Genomic DNA, 12718 nt, shown 5'->3' on the forward strand with positions numbered 1-12718 from the left:
TGGGCCGAACGCCTGGGTCCACAATCTGTGTCTGCGGGTCACACCACTGCCTCCTCTTCCCTTGTGTTGCGTGCTGGCCAATCCCCTGTCAAAGACGCAGGCCCAGATGCCTCCCGTCCTTCACCTGGACCTTCGCAAACACCATCAGCGACCACATCCACAAATGTCATTACCCCAGGCATTTGAATGCAAGCGGAAGTTTAATTCCATCTGTTCAGCGTGGGTGGGCAGAAGAGGAAGAGAATGAGGAGATTGGGAGTGATTCTCCTGATGAAGACAGTGAGGTCTCGCCTGCTGGTACTCTGGCACACATGGCTGACTTCATGTTAGGCTGCCTTTCCCCCGACCCACGCGTTATACGCATTTTAAACAACATAGATTACTTTTTGTTCACCCTTCTCGACCCCCGTTACAAAGAACTTCTCATCTCTCATTTTTCTGGTGGAGTGGACAAGCAAAATGGTGCAATACCAGAAGATCCTTGTTGAAAAATTTGCTCCACAATCTTCCATCTGGCAACGCTGGCGGCAGAGTCCGTACTTCCTTGGCCAACCGTGGAGGGGAGACAAGGGGAACACCCAGCAGTTCCAACAGAGGCAGGGCAACACTCTCCAAAGCCTGGGACAGTTTCATGACACCCCGCCAACACCCTCACCCTGATGTGCGGCCTACTGCCACAAGGAGAGAAAAATTTTGGAAGATGGTGAAGTAGTACATAGCAGACCGTGTCAGCGTCCTTAATGATCCCTCAGTGCATTACAACTACTAGGTGTCCAAGCTGGACACTTGGCTCGAACTGGTGCTCTACGCTTTGGAGGTGCTGGCCTGCCCTGCCGCCAGCATTTTGTCTGAGCGTGTATTTAGTTCTGCTGGTGGCATTATAACCGATAAGCGTATCCGCCTGTCAACTAAAAAATTATGACAGGTTGTCTCATATATAAATGAACAAGGCCTGGATTGACCATGACTTCTCGACTCCACCAGAGGAATGCTGATGAACATAAAGGCACTTTAAATGTGTTGTTTTTAATGTAGTTAATAGACTATTCCCATGCACCCGTTCTACCACAAACAAGGGTATAAGGTTAAATCTTCCTTTTCTCATCCTCCACCTCCTCTTCCACCATATCAACATACATTGCTTATTCGTCACATATAATGCCCTCGCATATATGGCTTTTGAATATAATTTTTTAGATGATCCGCTCACATATAATTTTTTAGAGGGTCCGCTCACCTGCAGGCCCGCAAATCAAATCTTTTACAGGGTCAGCTCACCTGCAAGTCCACCAAAGTGAATGAGGCCCTCCTTTATGTGATATACAGGTTGCATGGGAGTGCCTCTTCCTTGTAATTTTTGCCAGCACTTGCACTTTATATACAAGTAAATATATAGGAAAGAATGTTTTCGATCAACTTTTCCTAAAAAATTGTTTTTTTGTTTTTTTTACTTTGGTTTTGTGCATAAAACCTTAATTATATTGTGGGCCTGATGATCAGTTTAAGGCCTTTTAAGCAGCAGCAGCAGCATGGTGATAAAAATTAGTGGCAAGGTGACATACTGTGGAGATGGCAGCATGAGGAGTCTGAATAAAAGACTAAGTCCACAGATTATTTAGAAAAATGCAGATGGAAACAAATCTGTGGAACTGTATCACTGTCACCTGCATATTAATGCAGACCAGGGGCATAGCTATAAGGGAAGCAGGGGAAGCTGCAGCTTTGGGGCCCTGACCCAGAAGGGGCCCATCCAGGAGGAGGAGGACTAAAGGATTTGGTCAGGGCCCCCTCAACAGTATTACACAATGAAATTATATACAGTGACAGTATAGACAGTGTATAAAACGAATGGAACAGCTGCCGGCCCTGGTCTGAGAGAGCGATCTTTACTAGCCACAGGAATGCGTGCGGCATGAAAGGAAGGGGTCGCTTAAAAAATTACTGTGGGATGGAGCCCCATTGAAAAATTTGCTTTGGGGCCCAATCATTTCTAGCTACGCCACTGATGCAGCCCACGAAAGCAAGTTGAGTTTATCGATTCCAAAACCTTAATTAAATTGTGGGCCTGGTGATCACTTTAAAGCCTTTTAAGCAGTATCAGCAGCAGCATGGTGATAAAAATGAGTGGCAAGGTGACATGGTGTGGAGATGGCAGCATGAGCAGGCCACTTAGTGCCACAATGACTGTCACGGTGGGGAGTGGGGAAAACCCCCCACCGTGAGGTGTCAAAGGGTAAAAGGGGATCAGCCTGGCCCAAAAGGAGTAATAAGGGAGCAGGTCACCTCCTACAGTGTCCCTAATCCTCTCCCTGATTCCTCACTGTATGAGCGGACCCCAATGGTAGGACGACTCATACTCAGGATTCCTAGAGACCCTGTCGCCCTGGTAATCCCTCACCAAGGAGCAGGGAAGAGACTACCTGTTCATCCCAGTCATGGAGGAACAGAAGTCTCTATCTGAGGTCAGGCTGCAAGGAGAGGGGAACACATACAGCATAAGGAGATGGCAGGTAAGCGAAACCAATAACCCACTTACCTGCCACAGACACACTGACTGGAACCCGTGCACTAGTGCTGTTGTCCACACCAACATTAAAGGACACTGCACAGACCACAAACCACACAGGAACCCAGGATACCCATAGCTGCAATAAACATGAGACAGGGGAATGTCTAGCAAAACATGCTGGACACCAAACACCACCAGACATGTAACGCCAAACTAGACATACTAATACCCTGAACATAACCCACTCCATACAAATAGGGACAGGAAGGGAAGGAGACACCGGGATGACATTGGTGACCACAAGGGTGGCCCTCACTGGACAGATGGAACACCCTGGACTGGAGCAGAGCTCCAGCACTAACCACAGCTGAAGTACAACTGACTCCAGACAGGAAACCACAGAAGATATAAGCCAAGTGACCACACCCAGTCAGGGAGTTAACCCTTACAGCACCAGACAGAGGGAGGCTACAACTTAAAGGGGAAGTGCGCACATAAGCATACCAAACACGTACCCACCGGCAACCGCATGCGTGACAACCATGTCACGGCAATCACCCAGAAGGGGGAGACACTGCCACCGCATGCTCTCACAGCAACACGTTGCCGCAGGCAACAGCAAGTGTGGCAACAGTGTCACAGCGTACACCATAGGCCGTGACAATGACAGAGTCTGGATAAAAGACTGAGGCCACAGATTGTTGAGAAAGATGCAGATGGAAACAAATCTGTAGAGCTGTATGATGGTCACCTGCAGATTAATGCAGCCATCAAAATGAAGTTGGGTTTGTCGGATCCACCTCAGTTCACCAGCAGGCCCGCAACTCAAATCTTTTACAGGGTCAGCTCACATGGAGGCCCTCGCATACAATTTTTTAGAGGGTCAGCTCAGCTGCAGGCCCTCGCATATAATGTTTTATAGGGTCAGCTCACCTGTAGACCCGCAACTCATGCTGCCTTGCTTTGAAGTAGTAGCCATAGCCGTTTATCAGGCTCCCTCTCCGAAATCAAACAATGATTCCCCGTTACCGGTGGTCACCATGTTATGCACATAAAAGAACATCGAAAGTTGATAGGGAAGATATCAAAATGGATCGTGGACATCACAGGGACATGCGATCAGGCAGAAGTTATCTAAGAGTCAACAATGCGGCAGCAGGGCCTCTCCTGTATAATGTTTCCTCATCCAAACTACCTCAGTGACATTCCCTGTAATTTTTTATTGCTCATTCCAATAACAGGGCATCTTAAGAGTCCTGTATTGTTATTTATCGTCACTACCTCCACGAGTCGGGAGTGTGTGATTTGGGCGCCACCCGCTTGCCTTCCTTGGATGTGGTAGCCGCTTCTCAGGCTTCCTCTCCGGAATCAAACACCGATTCCCCGTTACCCGTAGTTTATAATGGTTTTGAGCTGACAATTACATCAAAAGTTGATAGGCCAGATATCCGAATGGATAGTCGCCGTCACGGGGACGCGCCATCGGCCCCAGGTTAACTAGAGTCACCCACCAAAGTGGCAGCAGGCCACCACTCATAATGTTTTAGATGGTCAGATCAGCAGGCCCTTGCTCCTACTGTTTTTGAGGGTCACCAGCAGGCCATCAATCATAATTTTTAAAGGGCGTGTATGATGCCCTCCTTTATGTGTAACTAAGGGTGTATCAGAGTGCCTCTTACTTGTAATTTTTTCGCAGGACTTGCACTTTATATACAAGTAAATATTCAGGAAAGAATGTTTTCTATCAATTTTTTACCTCTAAAATCGATTTTTTTTTTTCTCCTTGGTTTTGTGCGTATTATTGTCATTATGTAAAAGTGGCGTACTATTCGCACAACATAGTTCCCAGCAGTGACCATCGAGTCCAAGATGCATCCATACATCCTCCCTATGCTATTACAGAACCATTTCAGTGGTGTTACCAAACATTTTCTTATGAACCAGGCACCCTCCCTTCTTCAGAGCAGGGGGTACCTGGTTTAATGCTCAGGTTCTCCCATTGACTTCCATTATACTCGGGTGCTCAGTCGAGCACCCGAATATCGCGATGTGTTCGGCCCAAGCACCTGAGCACTACGGTGCTCGATCAACACTACTGAGCACCAGATATTTGCCTGCTGCTGGGAAGAGCATGATGTGCTCGGTATTACTTTAACTTTATTCACAGTACAGGAGCTTCACTGATATAAAGGGTACACTAAGGGACAGCACAACTGCAGGGGCGCACAAAGGGGGCATAACTACTGTTTGGAGACCTCAAGAGGACATTCTACTGAGTGGGGGCACTTAGGGAGCATTAGTACTGTGAAGAGGGCACTAAGGGGGAATTCCACGGTGAAAGGGACACTGAGGGGAGATAACTATTGTGTGGGGCACTAAGAGGGGATTCGTCGCCTATTGTCCAGCACTAGGATAGCTTTTATTTATATATCTTTTAAATGACTGACTGGGGTGGGGGTTGCAGGGAAGTTGCTCAAGGTGGGAACCAGTGTTTTCTAGTTATGCCCCTCGGTCTACTATTAGATTGTGGTCTGTTTGGCCACCACTGTTTTAGTCAATTGATATTCTAATTATGTGCCATGTCTTGTACTTTATGTGGATTTTTTATATGGAAAAATGATAAAACTTCAATACAATTTTAATGTTATTCATCAATAATAAAATATGTTTTATTCTTGGCAGATGACTGTACCAGGAACTTAGAGAAACATCTGGTATCTTCAGATTTTGAAGTAGATGATTGTGGTATCACACGAGATACATTTGAAGAGCATGCCAATATGCAAGATATACTCTCATCCAATCACAGCAACAATGCATCATTTAATTATTTTAAACCGCTCCGATCTTCTTATTTGTCAAAGACTGTAACACAGAATAAAAGTCACAGAAGAGGTGCTAAACATCAAACAGCTCACGTAAAAGAGAAGACATTTTCATGTTCAGAATGTGGTAAATGTTTTAACCGTAAATCAGGTCTTGTTACACATCAGAGAATTCACACAGGAGAGAAGCAATTTTCATGTTCAGAATGTGGGAAATGTTTTAACCGTAAATCAGATCTTGTTACACATCAGAGAATTCACACAGGGGAGAAGCCATTTTCATGTTCAGAATGTGGAAAATGTTTTAACAGTAAATCAGATCTTGTTATACATCAGAGAATTCACCCAGGGGAGAAGCCATTTTTATGTGCAGAATGTGGGAAATGTTTTAACCGTAAACAATATCTTCTTATGCATCAGAGAAATCACACAGGGGAGAAGCCATTTTCTTGTTTAGAATGTGGGAAATGTTTTAACAGTAAATCAAATTTTGATAGACATCAGAAAATTCACACAGGGGAGAAGCCATTTTCATGTTCAGAATGTGGGAAATGTTTTAACAGTAAATCAGATCTTTTTATACATCAGAGAATTCACACAGGGGAGAAGCCATTTTTATGTTCAAAATGTGGGAAATGTTTTAACAGTAAATCAGGTCTTTATAGACATCAGAAAATTCACACAGAGGAGAAGCCATTTTCATGTTCAGAATGTGGGAAATGTTTTAAGAGTAAATCAAATCTTGATAGACATGAGAAAATTCACACAGGGGAGAAGCCATTTTCATGTTCAGAATGTGGGAAATGTTTTAACAGTAAATCAGATTTATTTATACATCAGAGAATTCACACAGGGGAGAAGCCATTTTCATGTTCAGAATGTGGGAAATGTTTTAAGAGTAAATCAAATTTTTTTACACATCAGAGAATTCACACAGGGGAGAAGCCATTTTCATGTTCAGAATGTGGGAAATGTTTTAAGAGTAAATCAAATCTTGATAGACATGAGAAAATTCACACAGAGAAGAAGCCATTTTCATGTTTAAAATGTGGGAAATGTTTTAACAGTAAATCAAGTCTTTATAGACATCAGAAAATTCACACAGAGGAGAAGCCATTTTCATGTTCAGAATGTGATATGCGTTTCAACCAAAAATCATCTCTTGTTAATCATCAAAAAATCCACATATAAGAGAAGCCATCTTTATGCTTTATGCTGTTTTTATGGTGGTCACTAACTGGCTTTATTCCTTCAGATACTCCTTTTTACAGGAAGATAAAACAGCGCCTTGCTTTCAGTTACTAGAGGTAGCTGAGGGCTTGGAGCGATGATCGTTAAAAGTAAAACTACGTTTCTTTTTTTTATATATATATATATATATATATCTGCTCTAAACGCATGTTTGGTGAGAGAGAAAAAATAAATAAAATAAAAACAGTATTCCACCCTGTCTGTGATCTGTATGGGGACCCTCCATTCCTGTAAAACTGCAAATACAGGGGCCTATATGTGAAAGTCCAAAAAATAGAGCTGGATTCCCAAAAGAGCTGGGGTCCAGACATGTGGAAAAAGGGACGTCATTCACACTTGTAAATGGCCAGTTCTTTACAGTCAAGTGGAATGACCGATAGGATGTAACATAGTTTATAAGGCTGAAAAAATACATCTGTCCATCCAGTTGAGCCTGTTATCCTGCAAATTGATCCAGAGGAAGGAAAAAATAAATAAACCCTGAGAGGTAGAATCCAATTTTCCCCACTTTAGGGGGAAAACATTTGTTCCAGACTCCAATCAGGCAATCGGAATAACTCCCTGGATCAACGACCCCTCTCTAGTAGCTAGGGCCTGTAATATTATTACACTCCAGAAATACATCCAGGCCCCTCTTGAACTCTTTTAGTGAACTCACCATCACCACCTCCTCAGGCAGAGAGTTCCATAGTCTCACCGCTCTTACCTTAAAGAATCCTCTTCTATGTTTGTGTACAAACCTTCTTTCCTCCAGATGCAGAAGATGTCCCCTAGTCACAGTCCTGGGGATAAAAAGATGATCGGAGAGATCTCTGTACTGACCCCTGATATATTTATACATAGTTATTAGATCTCCCCTCAGTTGTCTTTTTTTTTTAAAGTGAATAACCCTAATTTTGATCTTTCTGGTTACTGTAGTCCACCCATTCCAGTTATTACTTTAGTTGCCCTTCTCTGAGCACTATTCAGCTCTGCTATGTCTGCCTTGTTCACAGAAGCCCAGAACTGTACACAGTCCTCCATGTGTGGTCTGACTAGTGACTTGTAAAGTGGCAGGACTATGTTCTTATGGGCACTTATGCCCCTTTTGATGCAACCCATTCTCTAATTGCCCTTGGCAGCAGATGCCTGACACTGGTTTCTACAGGTTAGTTTGCTGTTCACTAAAATTCCTAGGTCCTTTTCCATGTCAGTGTTACCCAGTGTTTTACCATTTAGTATGTACTGCTGACTTGCATTATTCCTCATCTGCCACTTCTCTGCCCAAGCCTCCAATCTATCCAGATCCCTCTGTAGTAGTATACTGTCCTCTTTCATTTTAATTACTTTACACAGTTTAGTGTCATCTGCAAAAACGGATATTTTACTTTGCAAGCCTTCTACAAGATCATTAATAAATACAGGTCCTTCTCAAAAAATTAGCATATTGTGATAAAGTTCATTATTTTCTGTAATGTACTGATAAACATTAGACTTTCATATATTTTAGATTCATTACACACCAACTGAAGTAGTTCAAGCCTTTTATTGTTTTAATATTGATGATTTTGGCATACAGCTCATGAAAACCCAAAATTCCTATCTCAAAAAATTAGCATATCATGAAAAGGTTCTCTAAACGAGCTATTAACCTAATCATCTGAATCAACTAATTAACTCTAAACACCTGCAAAAGATTCCTGAGGCTTTTAAAAACTCCCAGCCTGGTTCATTACTCAAAACCGCAATCATGGGTAAGACTGCCGACCTGACTGCTGTCCAGAAGGCCATCATTGACACCCTCAAGCAAGAGGGTAAGACACAGAAAGAAATTTCTGAACGAATAGGCTGTTCCCAGAGTGCTGTAGCAAGGCACCTCAGTGGGAAGTCTGTGGGAAGGAAAAAGTGTGGCAGAAAACGCTGCACAACGAGAAGAGGTGACCAGACCCTGAGGAAGATTGTGGAGAAGGACCGATTCCAGACCTTGGGGGACCTGCGGAAGCAGTGGACTGAGTCTGGAGTAGAAACATCCAGAGCCACCGTGTACAGGCGTGTGCAGGAAATGGGCTACAGGTGCCGCATTCCCCAGGTCAAGCCACTTTTGAACCAGAAACAGCGGCAGAAGCGCCTGACTTGGGCTACAGAGAAGCAGCACTGGACTGTTGCATGTCATTCGGAAATCAAGGTGCCAGAGTCTGGAGGAAGACTGGGGAGAGGGAAATGCCAAAATGCCTGAAGTCCAGTGTCAAGTACCCACAGTCAGTGATGGTCTGGGGTGCCATGTCAGCTGCTGGTGTTGGTCCACTGTGTTTTATCAAGGGCAGGGTCAATGCAGCTAGCTATCAGGAGATTTTGGAGCACTTCATGCTTCCATCTGCTGAAAAGCTTTATGGAGTTGAAGATTTCATTTTTCAGCACGACCTGGCACCTGCTCACAGTGCCAAAACCACTGGTAAATGGTTTACTGACCATGGTATTACTGTGCTCAATTGGCCTGCCAACTCTCCTGACCTGAACCCCATAGAGAATCTGTGGGATATTGGGAAGAGAAAGTTGAGAGACGCAAGACCCAACACTCTGGATGAGCTTAAGGCCGCTATCGAAGCATCCTGGGCCTCCATAACACCTCAGCAGTGCCACAGGCTGATTGCCTCCATGCCACGCCGCATTGAAGCAGTGATTTCTGCAAAAGGATTCCCGACCAAGTATTGAGTGCATAACTGAACATAATTATTTGAAGGTTGACTTTTTTTGTATATAAACACTTTTCTTTTATGGGTCGGATGAAATATGCTAATTTTTTGAGATAGGAAATTTGGGTTTTCATGAGCTGTATGCCAAAATCATCAATATTAAAACAATAAAAGGCTTGAACTACTTCAGTTGGTGTGTAATGAATCTAAAATATATGAAAGTCTAATGTTTATCAGTACATTACAGAAAATAATGAACTTTATCACAATATGCTAATTTTTTGAGAAGGACCTGTATATTGAAGAGAATAGGGCCCAATACTGACCCCTGAGGTACCCCACTAGTGACAGTGACCCAATCTGAGTGTGTACCATTAATAACCACCCTCTGTTTTCTATCACTGAGCCAGTTGCCCACATGCAGACATTTTCTCCCAGTCCGAGCATTCTCATTTTATATACTAACCTTTTATGTGGTACAGTGTCAAATGCTTTGGAGAAGTCCAGATATACGACATCCATTGATTCGCCACTGTCAAGTCTACAACTTACCTCCTCATAGAAACTGATTAAATTAGTTTGACATGACTGATCCCTCATGAAGCCATGCTGATATGGCATTATTTGCTTATTTTCATTGAGGTACTCCAAGATAGTGCGGATAGAGACCTACATGCTATCTTCCCCTCCTATAACGTAATTATCCTCCCCCCTCCCGTCCCTAGTTTAAACACTCCTCCAACCTTCTAGCTATCTTCTACCCCAAAACAGCTGCCCCTTCCCCATTGAGGTTCAGCCCATTCCTACGATAGAGCCTGTAGCCGACAGAGAAGTCGGCCCAGTTCTCCAGGAACCCAAACCCTGCCTTCCTATACCAGTTCTTGAGCTACTTGTTAACCTCCCTAATCTCCCACTGCCTTTCTTGTGTGACTTGTGGTACAGGTAGTAGTTTGGAAAACACTACGTTTGACGTCCTTGCCCTAAGCTTTTGACCTAAATCCCTAAAATCATATTTAAGGACGCTCCACCTACCTCTAACTCAGCATGGGACAGCCCAGGGGTAGTAATAGAGAGAGGTACTACCACTGATAAAAGTAAGCCTGTGTGACACATCATAAATCTATGGGAGTAGTGTATCTTTCAACCATAGCTGGTGAAGCACAAAACCAGGGCCTGATATAAAAGGATAACAATTTGCCTATTCCAGTCCCGGTCTGTTCTACCCCTATAAGTATTTGTAACATTAAAAAAACTGTCAGCTCTGGTCTTACTAGGCATATTTCATCAGTAATGCGCAAGTTCTCCCAAAAAGTGACCAGGCTAGGATTGCCTAATTACATAGAAGCCATTACTCGTCTTCCACGAGAAATATCATCTTAATCTGCACACCCTGATCAAAATGTACCTGTAGATAAATCCAACAAGTGGGGTCCCCGCCACCCCTGTATTTGTAGAAGTCATGTGCTTCACTCATCTCACATGAATTTACCAGTGGGGCAATCCTTGGTTATTTTTTATTGTATGTCCCACCAGCTCTGGATTGTTTAGTTTTATAATTGAAGATTACATGATGTAAAATATATTAATTGGATATGTTGCATTTGTGACCATTTTGAGTTAAGAGTTTGTGTGTTAACCCTGCTACATCTGTACTTCTAGAAGTAATGACAATAGCTCGGATGGGGAGGGGTGGTAGTGATCTTTTACTGTTCTTATGGATGGTGATTGCTTGTTTTGTGCACATAGTGGTTTCTACATTGCCAGGCAGGGCCATTATGCCGCACAAGCATCACTTGCCACATTTAGATGCCCCAGTTATAATGAAATTTGCTAAAGAAATTATGTGTAAATGTCCCAACATCCAAAGTGTATTTTAAAAGTATCAAAATATATCATAAAATACAAGTGTGAATAAAATAGAAAAATAGTCTACACCGGCTGAAACCGTCAGCATAGTCGGCCTTTTCACATGAAACAATAAAGAAAAATATTAAAATGACCAAAACAGGAAACCAATTTTAACCATTTCTTTTGGTGTCAATTTGCATATTTAAATGATAAGCAGCTGGAGTTTGAAATAAAACAACTTTTTTCTCTAAATAAAACTAAATAAAGATAAAAAAAATCTCTAAAAACATTAATAAAGAACCCCTATGTGACATGTAAAAACAATAGCAAAAAATGTGTTCGGTTGCACAAGAAGTAAAAATGATGCTTGGACCATTAAACCGCCCCATGCTTTAAATGACTATAATGCGTATGTCATTAAAGGGTTTTCCAGTAATGTGATCTCGATGGCCTGTTGTCAGGATAGGCCATAAGTATTAGATTGGTGGGGGTCTGACACCCCCACCAATCAGTTGGTCTACAGTAGCTCTGGCACCAGAACTCCACAGATCGATCCTTTGTGCCTTAGACAGAGGTGGTGACCAATCTCTTCAGTTAAAGCAGCTCCGATAGAACAGTATTCATCCACTACACCATGGTGGAAACGGTTTTGAAATTCATATCATTTTAAGGGTATACAAAGTGATTTTTGAAAAGACTGTTTGAAAGGATTTGGAACTTTCTGGACCTCTACGACAACCTTGGTTTGAGACACTGACGTCAGGAGAGATGTTTCTCAGTTGGCAATAATAGACACACACACATCACTGAGAAACACTCAAATTTTATTATGCTATAGCTTGGCCCTATATAGGCAGTAGAAAAGTTTGCATAATAACAGCGTTAAACCAATCATATAAGATAAACATTGGTGCTCACACAGATACTACTGGAACATCCTTTTATGGTATATAATAGGTCACATATAAGAATGTATGCAGCTGTGCCGAATGAGACAGAACATTTGTTCTAGTTCTGGGAGTTTCACAGAATCTGTCCTGAGACAGATAAGTGAACCTAACTCACAGTGGGGGAAGGGGGGGGGGGATATAACAATTCTGTACATGTAAGAGAAGACAAGATGGAGTCACATTTCTCTTCACTGTTGACTTGGCTAATAAAGCACAACTGCAGAGAACATCTGGGTCAACAGTTTATAGAACGTCCTGCCTCATCATTCTGTCATATTCTACAGAAACATCCTGTTCTATGCAAAGTATCGACTAACCTGCCTAGTTATAGCGATTATTATTATATAGCTTATTTCTTTATTGCTTACAGAAGGAACCTTATATAAAGCCTGGACTCCTAGTATAATCAGACAGCTGCTTAGCAGAGCTTGACAACATTGTATCGTGTGTTATTTAGTTGTCTCACTGTCGGCAGGAAATAAAGATTGCCTACCTTCTGATTCAGATGACTTTGTTCCTTAATTGATAGATATTTAACATAAAACTAAGCAGATGGAAATATATTTCTGATAAAGATTTTGAATATATATATATATATATATATATATATATATATGGAATATGTGGAGTTAGGATTTAATGTCTGCCCCTTTGCTCAGGTGA

At 42.4% G+C, this 12718-nt stretch overlaps 1 pseudogene; it reads left to right on the forward strand.

Annotated features, from left to right (window-relative positions):
• The window catches only part of LOC122940393, a 459251-nt pseudogene that overhangs the window by 383527 nt on the left and 63006 nt on the right, over nt 1–12718 (forward strand).

The sequence above is a fragment of the Bufo gargarizans genome, chromosome 6 (assembly GCF_014858855.1).
Source record: "Bufo gargarizans isolate SCDJY-AF-19 chromosome 6, ASM1485885v1, whole genome shotgun sequence".
Taxonomy (NCBI): Eukaryota; Metazoa; Chordata; class Amphibia; order Anura; family Bufonidae; genus Bufo; species Bufo gargarizans.